The sequence below is a fragment of the Salvelinus alpinus genome, chromosome 24 (genome assembly GCF_045679555.1).
Source record: "Salvelinus alpinus chromosome 24, SLU_Salpinus.1, whole genome shotgun sequence".
Classification (NCBI taxonomy): Eukaryota; Metazoa; Chordata; class Actinopteri; order Salmoniformes; family Salmonidae; genus Salvelinus; species Salvelinus alpinus.
The window spans coordinates 25,602,472-25,618,996 of NC_092109.1; the positions used below are offsets into that span (position 1 = coordinate 25,602,472).

The 16,525-nt window shown below is 43.8% G+C and overlaps 1 pseudogene; it reads right to left on the reverse strand.

Annotated features, from left to right (window-relative positions):
* Positions 1–8,535: 8,535 nt before the first annotated feature.
* Positions 8,536–10,851, reverse strand: LOC139552392 (GPI ethanolamine phosphate transferase 3-like; annotated as a pseudogene).
* Between the last annotated feature and the right edge of the window lie 5,674 nt (positions 10,852–16,525).

Below are 16,525 nucleotides of genomic sequence, written 5' to 3' on the forward strand. Positions count from 1 at the left end.
TGGAGATGTTTGATATGAGTCTGGAAGGAGAGTTTGCAGTCTAGCCAGACACCTAGGTACTTATAGATGTCCACATATTCTAGGTCGGAACCGTCCAGGGTGGTGATGCTAGTCGGGCGTGCGGGTGCAGGCAGCGAACGGTTGAAAAGCATGCATTTGGTTTTACTAGCGTTTAAGAGCAGTTGGAGGCCACGGAAGGAGTGTTGTATGGCATTGAAGCTCATTTGGAGGTTAGATAGCACAGTGTCCAAGGAAGGGCCGGAAGTATATAGAATGGTGTCGTCTGCGTAGAGGTGGATCAGGGAATCGCCCGCAGCAAGAGCAACATCATTGATGTATACAGAGAAAAGAGTCGGCCCGAGAATTGAACCCTGTGGTACCCCCATAGAGACTGCCAGAGGACCGGACAACATGCCCTCCGATTTGACACACTGAACTCTGTCTGCAAAGTAGTTGGTGAACCAGGCAAGGCAGTCATTAGAAAAACCGAGGCTACTGAGTCTGCCGATAAGAATATGGTGATTGACAGAGTCGAAAGCCTTGGCCAGGTCGATGAAGACGGCTGCACAGTAATGTCTTTTATCGATGGCGGTTATGATGTCGTTTAGTACCTTGAGCGTGGCTGAGGTGCACCCGTGACCGGCTCGGAAACCGGATTGCACAGCGGAGAAGGTACGGTGGGATTCGAGATGGTCAGTGATCTGTTTGTTGACTTGGCTTTCGAAGACCTTAGATAGGCAGGGCAGGATGGATATAGGTCTGTAACAGTTTGGGTCCAGGGTGTCTCCCCCTTTGAAGAGGGGGATGACCGCGGCAGCTTTCCAATCCTTGGGGATCTCAGATGATACGAAGGAGAGGTTGAACAGGCTGGTAATAGGGGGTGCGACAATGGCGGCGGACAGTTTCAGAAATAGGGGGTCCAGATTGTCAAGCCCAGCTGATTTGTATGGGTCCAGGTTTTCCAGCTCTTTCAGAACATCTGCTATCTGGATTTGGGTAAAGGAGAAGCTGGGGAGGCTTGGGCGAGTAGCAGCGGGGGGGGCGGGGCTGTTGGCCAAGGTTGGAGTCGCCAGGAGGAAGGCATGGCCAGCCATTGAGAAATGCTTGTTGAAGTCTTCGATTATCACGGATTTATCGGTGGTGACCGTGTTACCTAGCCTCAGTGCAGTGGGCAGCTGGGAGGAGGTGCTCTTGTTCTCCATGGACTTTACAGTATCCCAGAACTTTTTGGAGTTAGAGCTACTGGATGCGAATTTCTGCTTGAAAAAGCTGGCCTTTGCTTTCCTGACTGACTGCGTGTATTGGTTCCTGACTTCCCTGAACAGTTGCATATCGCGGGGGCTCTTCGATGCTATTGCAGTTCGCCACAGGATGTTTTTGTGCTGGTCGAGGGCAGTCAGGTCTGGAGTGAACCAAGGGCTATATCTGTTCTTGGTTCTGCATTTTTTGAACGGAGCATGCTTGTCTAATATGGTGAGGAAGTAACATTTAAAGAATGACCAGGCATCCTCAACTGACGGGATGAGGTCAATATCCTTCCAGGGTACCCGGGCCAGGTCGATTAGAAAGGCCTGCTCGCAGAAGTGTTTTAGGGAGCGTTTGACAGTGATGAGGGGTGGTCGTTTGACCGCGGACCCGTGGCGGATACAGGCAATGAGGCAGTGATCGCTGAGATCTTGATTGAAGACAGCAGAGGTGTATTTGGAGGGCAGGTTGGTCAGGATAATGTCTATTAGGGTGCCCATGTTTACGGATTTAGGGTTGTACCTGGTGGGTTCCTTGATGATTTGTGTGAGATTGAGGGCATCAAGCTTGGATTGTAGGACTGCCGGGGTGTTAAGCATATCCCAGTTTAGGTCACCTAACAGAACAAACTCTGAAGCTAGATGGGGAGCGATCAATTCACAGATGGTGTCCAGGGCACAGCTGGGAGCTGAGGGGGGTCGGTAGCAGGCGGCAACAGTGAGAGACTTATTTCTGGAGAGATTAATTTTTAAAATTAGAAGTTCGAACTGTTTGGGCATAGACCTGGAAAGTATGACAGAACTTTGCAGGCTATCTCTGCAGTAGATTGCAACTCCTCCCCCTTTGGCAGTTCTATCTTGACGGAAAGTGTTATAGTTGGGTATGGAAATCTCAGAATTTTTGGTGGCCTTCCTAAGCCAGGATTCGGACACGGCAAGGACATCAGGATTGGCAGAGTGTGCTAAAGCGGTGAGTAAGGCAAACTTAGGGAGGAGGCTTCTGATGTTGACATGCATGAGGCCAAGGCTTTTTCGATCGCAGAAGTCAACAAATGAGGGTGACTGGGGACATGCAGGGCCTGGGTTTACCTCCACATCACCCGAGGAACAGAGGAGTAGTAGGATGAGGGTGCGGCTAAAGGCTATCAAAACTGGTCGCCTAGAGCGTTGGGGACAAAGAATAAAAGGAGCAGATTTATGGGCGTGGTAGAATAGATTCTGGGCATAATGTGCAGACAGGGGTATGGAGGGGCGCGGGTACAGCGGAGGCAAGCCCAGGCACTGGGTGATGATAAGAGAGGTTGTATCTCTGGACATGCTGGTCTCAATGGGTGAGGTCACCGCATGTGTGGGGGGTGGGACAAAGGGGGTATCAGAGGTACGGAGAGTGGAACTACAGGGTCCATTACAAACCAAAACAATGATAATGAAAACTAGCCTGAACAACAGTATGCAAGGCATATTGATATTTGAGAGAGACATACAATAAGGCATAAAGTGATTGCAGGTCTTGATTGGGAGAGCTAGCTAAAACAACAGGTAAGATAATAGAGCTCCTGCCACTGTATTAGCATGAGAGGTACAGGATATGCAGGTAAGTAAGGCTTTGCACAGTAGATGGCAGCCATCCAGTGGAGGTAAGGGGACTGTCAGTCAGTGCTTTGTTCTGCTGCAACAGTGACGTGCATAACCAACGGCTCTGGAGTTACCGAGACTGGATGACGATGCCAAATGGAGGATGACGGTGCCAATGTCTGTTCTCATGTTCTCCTGTTTCACAGGCCATGCATGTTTAATACCTTAACCAGTAACAAACCCATGTCAAACCCTAATAGACCTTGGTGGTTAGCAGTAATAGGTGCTCACCCCATGCTCACCTCATGTCAGACCTATGTTTAAGCAGGCCTGCTGATGCTGTGCTCAGTGTATTGTCATACACACATGTCACTGTCATTACAGAGTAATGTAGTTGTCCAATCAATAAACAATTAGCCAGTACTAACAGGGCTGTATGTATGATGGTAGTCTACAGATTCTGGCTTGTTTTTGGCCAGCAATCCAAGCAGAAAATTCCTGTAACAGTTTCAAGAATCCTTGGTTTTTGGGAAGTCATCTCGCCAGTATCCCTGCCAGATACCGTAAGAACAACAACGGCACGCTATGTACACCTCATTTCACAAGAAAGCAATGCCATACGAAAACAATCCTAGCTTCTGAAATAAGCTTCACAAAAAGCATTATTGTTTAACAATGTACTGTATATGGCACTTGTCTTGCACAACTATTCCTTCATACTCTGACAGTGTTAGTCATGTGATTTTGAGTTATTAGCTTTGTGTTCAAGGAAAGGCTGTGGTAGTAGCACTGTATATTTGTACATGATTATGAGGTTAATCTTCTACTGGGTGATAATGAAGAGTCAGGGAGTTGTGGAAAGCCCGAGTTCACTCTGCAACAATCAGAGATAAGGCTGTTTGACCGGAGGGGAGTGTCACCCTGACTAGTGGTCAATGGCTACAATTCCCAGAATTCCCCAGGCAGACAGCGGAGGTTTCCCACTTTCTCAGAGCCATGGAAACTGCTGATCTAACCTTGAATCAACAAAACATATAAATACCTGCCTCACAGCCTCAACCAAGCTGTGAAAATGGGCTGCACATGGACTCTTCTCTTTGGCTGGGAGTGCAGGTGGCCCCTTCCATAGAATTGACACAGGAGACTGTCTAATTATTATAATTGTTTAATGTTTTAAGTGTAATTGTGCCTTTTCAGCTTCAATTTGTTAAAAAAAAATAACTGGACAGTGTTTCATGTGTTAGTTAGCGACACATTTCAAGCATTTGAGCAGAGCTATTCTGTTCAGGAGTTGTGTGATTGCAGGGATAGTATAGTACCTTGACATGTTACATGTATCAGCCTGACTGACAGGAAGTCTTACTTTGGTATTCTGGGAATTACCTACCTCTGTAGAAGAGACAGAAAACCAACTAACACTTCAAAATGTACAAAATATTTGATTTCATTTTCACAATAAGATCAATTTCCTTCATTGGTTATATTAAACAAAAGGTTATATAAAAAATAATTTTTGACAAACAAAATCTGTGCCAACTGAACCTATTTTCAAGCATCAATACTAATAACAAGGCGTGCCAATATCACTCATATATATACACACACACACAGTCATGGCCAAAAGTTTTTAGAATGACACAAATATGAATTTTCACAAAGTCTGCTGCCTCAGTTTGTATGATGACAATTTGCATATACTCCAGAATATTCTGAAGTGATCAGATGAATTGCAATATCCCTCTTTGCCATGCAAATGAACTGAATCCCAAAATAACATTTCCACTGCATTTCAGCCCTGCCACAAAAGGACCAGCTGACATCATGTCAGTGATTCTCTCGTTAACACAGGTGTGAGTGTTGACGAGGACAAGGCTGGAGATCACTCTGTCATGCTGATTGAGTTTGAATAACAGACTGGAAGCTTCAAAAGGAGGGTGGTGCTTGGAATCATTGTTCTTCCTCTGTCAATCATGGTTATCTGCAAGGAAACACGTGCCATCATCATTGCTTTGCACAAAAAGGGCTTCACAGGCAAGGATATTGCTGCCAGTAAGACTGCACCTAAATCAATCATTTATCGGATCATCAACAACTTCAAGGAGAGAGGTTCAATTGTTGTGAAGAAGGCTTCAGGGCGCCCAAGAAAGTCCAGCAAGCGCCAGGACCGTCTCCTAAAGTTGATTCAGCTGCGAGATCAGGGCACCACCAGTACAGAGCTTGCTCAGGAATGGCAGCAGGCAGGTGTGAGTGCATCTGCACGCACAGTGAGGCAAAGACTTTTGGAGGATGGCCTGGTGTCAAGAAGGGCAGGAAAGAAGCCACTTCTCAACAAGGAAAATCATCAGGGACAGACTGATATTCTGCAAAAGGTACAGGGATTGGACTGCTGAGGACTTGGGTAAAGTCATTTTCTCTAATGAATCCCCTTTCCGATTGTTTGAGGCATCCGGAAAAAAGCTTGTCCGGAGAAGACAAGGTGAGCGCTACCATCAGTCCTGTGTCATGCCAACAGTAAAGAATCCTGAGGCCATTCATGTGTGGGGTTGCTTATCAGCCAAGGGAGTGGGCTCACTCACAATTCTAAGAACACAATTTTAAGAACACAGCCATGAATAAAGAATGGTACTTCTCCCAACCATCCAGGAACAGTTTGGTGACGAACAATGCCTTTTCCAGCACGATGGAGCACCTTGCCAAAAGGCAAAAGTGATAACTAAGTGGCTCGGGGAACAAAACATCGATATTTTGGGTCCATAGCCAGGAAACTGCCCAGACCTTAATCACATTGAGAACTTGTGGTCAATCCTCAAGAGGCGGGTGGACAAATAAAACCCCACAAATTCTTACAAAATGCCAAGCATTGATTATGCAAGAATGGGCTGCCATCAGTCAGGATGTGGCCCAGAAGTAATTGACAGCATGCCAGGGCAGATTGCATAGGTCTTGAAAAAGAAGGGTCAACACTGCAAATATTGACTCCTTGCATCAACTTCATGTAATTGTCAATAAAAGCCTTTGACACTTATGAAATGCTTGTAATTATACTTTAGTATTCCATAGTAACATCTGACAAAAAAATCTAGACACTGAAGCAGCAAACTTTGTGAAAATCAACATTTGTGTCATTCTCAAAACTTTTGGCCACGACTGTATGTATATATACACAGTTGAAATCGGAAGTTTACATACACTTAAGTTGTAGTCATTAAAACTCATTTTTCAACCACTCCACAAATGTCTTGTTAACAAACTATAGTTTGGCAAGTCGGTTAGGACATCTACTGTGTGGATGACACAAGTAATTTTTCCAACAATTGTTTACAGACAGATTATTTCACTTATAATTCACAGTGTCACAATTCCAGTGGGTCAGAAGTTAACATACACTAAGTTGACTGTGCCTTTAAACAGCTTGTCAAATCCCAGAAAATTATGACATGGCTTTATAAGCTTCTGATAGGCTAATTGACATCATTTGAGTCAATTGGAGGTGTACCTGTGGATGTATTTCAATGCCTACCTTCAAACTCAGTGCCTCCTTGCTTGACATCATGGGAAAATCTAAAGAAATCAGCCAGGACCTCAGAAACATCATTTTAGACCCCCAAGTCTGGTTCATCCTTGGGAGCAATTTCCAAACGCCTGAAGGTACCACGTTCATCTGTACAAACAATAGTACGCAAGTGTAAACACCATGGGACCAAGCAGCCGTCATACCACTCAGGAAGGAGACGCGTTCTGTCTCCTAGAGATGAACGTACTTTGGTGCGAAAGGTACAAATCAATCCCAGAACAACAACAAAGGACCTTGTGAAGATGCTGGAGGAAACAGGTACAAAAGTATCTATATCCACAGTAAAACGAGTCCTATATCGACATAACCTGAAAGGCCGCTCAGCAAGGAAGAAGCCACTGCTCCAAAACCGCCATAAAAATGCCAGACTACGGTTTGCAAATGCACATGGAGACAAAGATCCTACTTTTTGGAGAAATGTCCTCTGGTCTGATGAAACAAATATAGAACTGTTTGGCCATAATGACCATCGTTATGTTTGTGGAGGAAAAAGGGGGAAGCTTGCAAGCCAAAGAACACCATCCCAACCGTGAAGCACGGGGGTGGCAGCATCATGTTGTGGGGGTGCTTTGCTGCAGTAGGGACTGGTGCACTTTACAAAATAGATGGCATCATCAGGAAAGAAAATGATGTGGATATATTGAAGCAAAATCTCAAGACATCAGTCAGGAAGTTAAAGCTTGGTCACAAATGGGTCTTCCAAATGGACAATGACAAAGCATACTTCCAAAGTTGTGGCAAAATGGCTTAAGGACAGCAAAGTAGGTATTGGAGTGGCCATCACAAAGCCGTGACTTCAACCCTATTGAAAATTTGTGGGCAGAACTGAAAACGTGTGTGTGAGCAAGGAGGCCTAGAAACCTGACTCAGTTACACCAGCTCTGTCAGGAGGAATGGGCCAAAATTCACCCAACTTATTGTGGGAGGCTTTTGGAAAGCTACCCGAAACATTTGACCCAAGATTTTGCTAAGGTGTATGTAAACTTCAGACTTCAACTGCATATAGTACCCACTACCTGCCACCATGAGAAGTAGACATAAATCATTCACTTGAGCAAGGCAGCTCTATTGCATAGGGCTAATTGAACCTTAGCTCAGCTTTCATTTTCATGCATTTTAGACTACAGCTGAGAAATATAACATGTCTTTGTCCGGTAACCTAGAGCACACTGTATCTACCACAGAGAAATAAATAAGCATTCAATGCTTATGTCCTGGATCATTATTATTTAAATGTTTTCATCCAACACATCACATCACACAAGGCATTCATTAAAGCTGGACACCTGTCCCAGGGAAAAGGTGTATTACTGGCCCATGTAAGACTACTGAATATTTGTGATTAGAAAACATTGTTATGAATTAAAATGTTTAATAGAGATGAAATAAGAAAGTTATTGCTGTTACAGTAAAACATTGTCGTATTATCGTTGGTGCTGTGCATCGATTGTTTAAAAAAACTAAACATAATTATAGAAACACAAGATAAGAATTGATCATTTCCTTCAGCAGACACTTGAGATGACAGACATAATGCACGTTGCAGGGATGGATTCAATCATTGCTTTTGCACATTATCCACTCATATCCTTTTGACACGTCTCACCTAACTGAGTATGTGCAAGAGAGTGCATTGTTGGTCTCATAGGTCCCTTTCCCATCCACTCTGCAAACATCCTCGATATTTGTTCTCCCGATAGGCAATACATTGGCAAGTAATGTTTGGACCTGTCACAATTTTACAGATGTATTACAGATGTTGTTCAATAGTTTTAGAGTTCATCATTTTGAGGATGGAGTCACCCAAACATCTCATGTTCTCCAGATCCTTATGGCTGATCTTTATGTCTGTCCTTATGGAGACTTCCCCAGATCACCTATGTCCATCCTCGTGTCCCCCCTTGCCTCGCCCCTAGAACCAGATAGGGATGTACAGTGTAGGGAACATTAGAGTGAGCCCTGGTCAGTTGCAACAGTGCAGGAGCATGAGCAGCGCTACCTAGACGTGTCAAGGAAGAGTCTCTTAAACCAACGGCCCACTGCCATGTCCACTCTTATCACGAGGGTCACCCCCACCAGAACAAACACACTGCTCCGGGAACCCTTAGGCCTCGAACATCAACCTGCAGATTTCTAGATTTTTAGAGAAGAAATAATGCTTAATAAAATGGCAGAGAAGACGTGATGATTAATAACATGGTATAGAATGCACACGACTCATTTTGAGAGCATGATCTATCACACAGAACAGGAAGGAAGGACACTAAAAACATATACTGTGGTTCATGTGAATTGGCACGTGAGTGCAAAAATCTTCCACACCATTAGAGGTCTCCTGAGGATACCAGTTGCACAGACTGATGCAAAGATCTGAGAAGAGGGGAGAGGAGGTCCTGAGTCAATCGCAGGGGTGTGTCTGTGTTTGTTTATCTGTGCCCCATTAATGAATAGGTAGCGTGTTGCAAGCTGTAGAAGGGCAGAGCTGAACTGCTGGGGACTCTCCCTCAGTCTCATCTCCATGATAGCATTGTCCTCGCTTTCCTCCCCACTGCCTCCTCTTCCTCCTCGTCCACCGCGCACCTTACACACCAGTGGCCAGAGGAGCAGTGGACAAGCCACTGCACACGTGCAAACATACAGACGTGTCAGCAAAAACTGAGCTTCATATTCATGATCAATATCGGTCTGTGATTTATTTAGAATTCAATCTACACTTAACCAGCATGGCTACCACAACATTCTGCAGCGATAAGCCATGCCATCTGGTTTGTGCTTAGTGGGACTATCATTTGTTTTTCAACAGGACAATGACCCAACACACCTCTTGGCTTTGTTAGGGGCTATTTGACTAAGAAGGAGAGTGATGGAGTGCTGCATCAGATGACGTGGCCTCCACAATCCCCCGACCTCAACCCAGTTGAGATGGTTTGGGATGAGTCGGACCATAGAGTGAAGGAAAAGCCACCAACAAGTGCTCAGCATATGTGGGAACTCCTTTGAGAATGCCAGGAGTGTGCAAAGCTGTCATCAAGGCAAAGGGTGGCTATTTGAAGAATCTCAAATATAAAATATATTTGGCCAGTCGTCCCCCCTAAGGAACCCTGGCTGGTTCCCCCAGAGAGCAGTGCATGCGCTGGTAGAGCAGGGGAGATGAGGTGGTGCAGCTCTGCCTGGGGGCTGATGCCCGTGCTGGCCCTGTAGCGGGGGGGGGGGGGGGGGGGGGATCGATCCAGGGCCTTGGACAGGGACTGGTACCCTGGTCTTGATGAATACGGTGAGGGGGGGTCCAGCCAGAGCAGAGCAAGCCCTAAGCCCAGCAGAGAGAAGGCAGCTCTGAGGAGGGCCCGCTGGACCAGGCTGATCAGCTCAGCCAGGTTCATAAAGCTGTCCTCCGGGATTTCAGCCATAACCACTGAAGCCCAAAACAGACAGACAGCAGGGGCAGGATCCAGTGGGCCGTGAACACCGTACCACCAGGACTGTTCAGGTTGCTGTAGCGCCACAGCAGTTACTGTAGATCCAGGAGCCCAGAGAGGCCAGAGACAGGATGTAGATCAGGTTCTTCAGACAGCTGTCCTGCACCCGTGACAGGCGGGAGAGGAACAGGAAGGGATGGCAGGAGCCCTGCTCCTCATGACAGCCATGAAAGGAGTGGGAGAGAGAGCCTAAAAACACCCCAGGCAGGCCAGGGAAGTGCTGCTCTCCCTCCTCACAACTGAGGGGGACAGGACCGGGGATGGCAGCAACCCGGCAGGTTTCAGGGGGTCATGGACAGGGGGTAGTACGAGGCCGTCCCAGGTGAGATGGAAGGGGACATAGAGGCTCAGGGAGAAAAGCAGAAAGGTGACCACACAGCCCTCTGCTATTACATAGCTGTCAGAGAGCAGGGAGGCACAGCGCAGGAGGCAGGGTCAGTCAGTCACTCCTTGGGGCCACTTCTCCACCCTCAACCGCTGCAGTCTTGCTGGCCCAGTCAGGCTCTCCAGAGCACCAGTAGCTCAGAGGAGATGGCTACAGCCGCCAGGCACCAGGACCCCTCAGCATAGCCCTGTGTAAACAGCTGACCTGCAGCTATACACCCCCCAGTGGCTGCCACCAAAGGGACACTCAGCTCTCCCTCACCAGCACAGAGGACATCATACCACGCAGGTACATGCCAGGAAAGCTATGCCGGCCGCGATCTTGGCTGGGTTGAAGCATGCCCATGTGGCTCGGCAGGTGTCTCGAACAGAGGTCAGGTACAGCTGCAGGGAGGTCACTAGCTCTGGGGTGGGAGAGCCATTATTGACAGTGGTGAGGTACTCAGAGGAGGCAGCGGGAGAAGTCTGCATGCAGCTGAGAGACAGACACTCTGGATGTCTTTGGCTATTCATGGTTCAAATATGTGCAGAGACGTGCAGTAAACTGTAATATTCAATATACAGCACATTAATGTATCTGACATGATTACAGCTCTGTGATTACCTGTTTGGCATTGATCCACAGCGCCTCCGCCTGGCTGAAACCTGCTGGTGCACCCCCTGTCTGGCTGTCTGCAGGGAACCGAGACAGCAGGACCTGCCCACACTGCTGTAGGGTATGGGTATGCCCAGGAGCAGGGCAAGGGTAGGCACCAGATCTGTCTTGGGCACCACCTCAGAATCACTCTACAGGGAGATAGAGACAAGACAAAGGTCATTCAACATGGAATAATCAATGCCAGACATTACATTTTGTCAGCTGGTTATTGTCATGCAAAAGACTGCTGATCTCAAGGTAATTGACAGGTAGACTAATTAACAAACACATGTAGCATCTCCAGGCCTCCATGCATATAAGCCGCTGATGTGTGCCTTTGGAACATTTACATTTGGAAAAGTATAATACATCTATTTAATATACACCATCACAATAAATGCATTATTTATTTTAAGAAAATGTATTTCAGAAGAACAGAATATGAGTATGAGTTAGCCAAATCTGGCTATGGCTATCTGGCTATGCACCCTGCCATAAGGCTGTAGAGTTGTTCATTTATTAGACAAGATATGCTTAAGTCCCATGTCATTATTTTATATTATAATTGAACTTCGCTGAATAAAATACAAAGGATATTTTTCCCATTCCGGAACAAGTGTGCATATGAAGTGGCTGTGTAAAAGTGATCATTTGAAACAGGTACAGGTAGCAAGAAAAAGTATGTGAACCCTTTGGAATTACCTGGATTTCTGCATAAATTGGTCATAGATGAAGATCAGATCATATTTTAAGTCACAACAATAGACAGACAGTCTGCCCTTTTCTCAATAGGGGGGGCGTTGTTTTCACTTTGTAAAAAATCTTTCCCAAATTAAACTGCCTCGTACTCAATTCTTGCTCGTACAATATGCATATTATTATTACTATTGGATAGAAAACACTCTCTAGTTTCTAAAACCGTTTGAATTATATCTGTGAGTAAAACAGAACTAATTTTGCAGCAAACTTCCTGTCAGGAAGTGAGAAATCTGAAATCAGGGGGCTCTGTTCCAGGGTCATCCTATTAATTTGTATGGAATCTATGGGTCTACATGCACTGCATACGCCTTCCACTAGATGTCAGTAGGCAGTGAGAGGTGGAATGGGGTGTATAGCTCTATGTGAGGTCGAACAAGACCTCTTGGAACGGTGGGTCTAGTCTTTTCACCGTTCAGCTTGGCGCGAGAGGGACCTCAGGATTGCGTTCTGAAAAGCTTTCGTTATAGACGTTAGATATATCCGGCTCTGATTTTATTTGATATATGTGTTAAAAACATCATAAACTAGTTATTTTAAACCGACTTATATCAGTTTATTGCGATTTTCGGTATTTTCTTTGTTATGCGTTATGGTGAGTTGGACACTTCTGTGCCGCATGGCCAGCTTTGTTAGCTAATTCGACAGATGAAGACGACATTCTACAAACGAACAACGATTATTCTGGACAAAGGACAACTTGTACAAGATTCTGATGGAAGCTCATCAAATAGTAGGAACCACTTATGATGTTATTTCGTATTTCTGTCGAAAATGTTTAGACGTATATTCCGCCCTGATTTTGGGTGCTGTCTCGCTATAACGTAAGCTGTATGTCGTACTAAAGTTATTTTTAAAAATCTAACACAGCGGTGCATTAAGAACTAGTGTATCTTTAATTTTCTGTCCAACATGTATTTTTTAGTAAAGTTTATGATTAGTTATTTGATTAGGTGCCTCTCCAAGATTTCTCCGGACAATATTTCTGCATTTTCACTACGTATTCACATTGTAAAACCACGATTTGTGCCGCTAAATATGCACATTTTCGAACAAACCATATATGTATTGTGTAATATGATGTTATAGGACTGTCATCTGATGAAGTTTGAGAAGGTTAGTGAAAGAATTTATATCTTTTGCTGGTTTATTCGCTATCGCTAACGTTGCCTTGAATGAATGTGGTTGTGTGGTAGGCTATTGTAGTAAGCTAATATAATGCTATATTGTGTTTTTGCTGTAAAACACTTAAAAAATCTGAAATATTGGCTGGATTCACAAGATGTTTGTCTTTCATTTGCTGTACACCATGTATTTTTCATAAATGTTTTATGATGAGTATTTAGGTATTTCACGTTGGTCTCTGTAGTTATTCTAGCTGCTTTGGTGAGATTTGTGATGGTGGCTGCAATGTAAAACTATGATTTATACCTGAAATATGCACATTTTTCGAACAAAACATATGCTATACAATAAATATGTTATCAGACTGTCATCTGATGAAGTTGTTTCTTGGTTAGTGACTATTTATATCTTTATTCGGTCGAATTTGTGATAGCTACCTGTGCGGTAAAAAAATGGTGAAAATATGCGAGTCTTTTGCTATCGTGGTTAGCTAATAGAAATACATATTGTGTTTTCGCTGTAAAACATTTTAAAAATCGGAAATGATGGCTGGATTCACAAGATGTGTATCTTTCATCTGGTGTCTTGGACTTGTGATTTCATGATATTTAGATGCTAGTATTTACTTGTGGCGCTATGCTAGGCTATGCTAGTCAGCTTTTTTACTGATGAGGGTGCTCCCGGATCCGGGATTGTGACCAAGTAGAAGTTAAACTAATAACACAAACAATTATTCGTTTTCATGTCTTTATTGAACACACCATGTAAACATTCACAGTGCAGGGTGGGAAAAGTATGTGAACCCTTGGATTGAATAACTGCTTGACCCTCCTTTGGCAGCAATAACCTCAACCAAACGTTTTCTGTAGATGCGGATCAGACCTGCACAACGGTCAGGAGGAATTTTGGACCATTCCTCTTTACGAAACTGTTTCAGTTCAGCAATATTTCTTGGGATGTCTGGTGTGAACTGCTCTCGAGGTCATGCCACAGCATCTCAAATCAGGTTGAGGTCAGGACTCTGACTGGACCACTCCAGAAGGCGTATTTTCTTCTGTTGAAGCCATTCTGTTGTTGATTTACTTCTGTGTTGTGGGTCGTTGTCCTGTTGCGTCAACCAACTTCTGTTGAGCTTCAATTGGCGGACAGATAGCCTAACATTCTCCAGCAAAATGTCTTGATAAACTTGGGAATTCATGAGGCAGCCCCAAACTATGATGCTCCCTCCACCATACTTTACAGTTGGGACGAGGTTTTGATGTTGGTGTGCTGTGCCTTTTTTTCTCCACACATAGTGTTGTGTTCCTTCCAAACAACACAACTTTAGTTTCCTCTGTCCACAGAATATTTTGCCAGTAGCGCTTTGGAACATCCAGGTGCACTTTTGCAAACTTCAGACGAGCAGCAATGAGTTTTTTTGGACAGCAGTGGCTCCTTCCATGGTGTCCTCCCATGAACACCATTCCTGTTTAGTGTTTTACGTATCATAGACTTGTCAACAGAGATGTTAGCATGTTCCGAAGATTTCTGTAAGTCTTTAGCTGACACGCTAGGATTCTTCTTAACCTCATTGAGCATTCTGCGCTGTGCTCTTGCAGTCATCTTTGCAGGACGGCCACTCCTAAGGAGACTAGCAACAGTGCTGAACTTTGTCCATTTATAGACCATTTGTCTTACCGTGGAATGATGAACATCAAGGCTTTTAGAGATACTTTTGTAACCCTTTCTAGTTTTATGCAAGTCAACCATTCTTAATCTTAGGTCTTCTGAGATCTCTTTTGTTCGAGGCATGGTTCACATCAGGCAATGCTTCTTGTGAATAGCAAACTCATATTTTGTGAGTGTTTTTATAGGGCAAGGCAGCTCTAACCAACATCTCTAATCTCGTCTCATTGATTCGACTCCAGGTTAGCCGACTCCAATTAGCCTTCGGGTTCACATGGGTGAACAACGTAATGGCGGGAAAGTGACATCCATTCGCTATTCCAGTGTATACGGATGACATGTCTTTTTTGTCTTGCCCCTTTACTTGCCCATTTGATAATGGATCATTCTAGATCCCCAAAAAATTAAGTGGTGGAAAAAGTACTAAATTGTCATACTTGTGTAAAAGTAAATATACCTTAAATATACCTTTTAAATATACTACTTGAGTAAAAGTCTAAAAGTATTTGGTTTTAAATATACTTAAGTATCAAAAGTAAAAGTATAAACCATTTCAAAGTCCTTAATAAGCAAACCAGACTGAACAATTGGTTTTTCTTGACAGAAATCCAGGGGCACACTCCAACACATAATTTACAAACGAAGCATGTGTTTAGTGAGTCCGCCAGATCAGAGGCAGTAGGGATGACCAGGGATGTTCTCTTGATAAGTGTGTGAATTGGACCATTTTCCTGTCAAAATGTAACGAGTACTTTTGGGTGTCAGGGAGAATGTATGGAGTAAAAAGTAAATTTTCTTTAGGAATGTAGTGAAGTAAAAGTTGTCCAAAATATAAATACTAAAGTACAGATACCCCAAAAACAACTTAACTAGTACTTTAAAGTATTTTGGCTTAAGTACTTTACACCTTTGCTAATTTTAGATATTAGTAAAGACAGGATTAAATTGAGAATAGTCTGATGATGGGTGAAAATATGATCACTTGATGAGAGAACAGTGTGTGCAGCCTGAAGCAAGGTAGAGAGCAAGCGCTTTTCTTTTTTTCATGACTTTCTAAAATCATCATTAGCCTATAGTCGCATCACGCAGACCATATATATTTTAATTTCTAAAATTTGTCTTTCACAACTAAAATTGTTAAATAACTCAATCTAGCATATACAGTGGCAAGAAAAAGTATGTGAACCGTTTGGAATTACCTGGATTTCTGCATAAATTGATCATCAAATTTGATCTGATCTTCATCTAAGTCACAACAATAGACAAACATAGGGTGCTTAAACTAATAACACACAAATTATTGTATTTTTCTTGTCTATATTGAATACATAATTTAAACATTCACAGTGTAGGTTGGGAAAAGTATGTTCGTGTAAGGCTACTCACCGACAGGTGATATTACGCCCAATCTCTGTATGCCATGGGCTCTCCAACACTGTTCCTGCAGCTACCCAGTGCTTAATTTGGGAAGCGAAGTGAAATCTGTTCAAGAACATCGATAGTAATATGTTTTCACAAAGAAACATATTTAATTAAACTGCTGACAGACCCTCTCTCTGCACAGTGGAAAAAGGAATGAAGGAGATGGAAACTCAGTGGGAGATATTCTGTAGCTAAAGGTAATGTGTGAGCCTATCATTTAAAATTCCCTATTACTCAACTATTCAAAATCAATTACCAATGCACTATAAATGTAGGCTAAATTTGAATGTGTTAAATTCAGGTATTTTTTTTATTTAGGGCTTGGGCTTATAAACTCAGCAAAAAAAGAAACGTCCTCTCACTGTCAACTGCGTTTATTTTCAGCAAACTTAACATGTGTAAATATTTGTATGAACAAAGCAAGATTCAACAACTGAGACATAAACTGAACAAGTTCCACAGACATGTGACTAACAAATGGAATAGTTCAGTGTGTTGTCAATGAAAAGCATTGTCAAATAGGTGTTCCTTTTGCACCCCCCCCCCCCCCCCCCTTTGTTTTTACACTGCTGCTACTAGCTGTTTATTATCTATGCATAGTCACTTTACAAACCAACTCAACTAACCTGTACCCCCGCGCACATTGACTTGGTACCGGTAGCCCCTG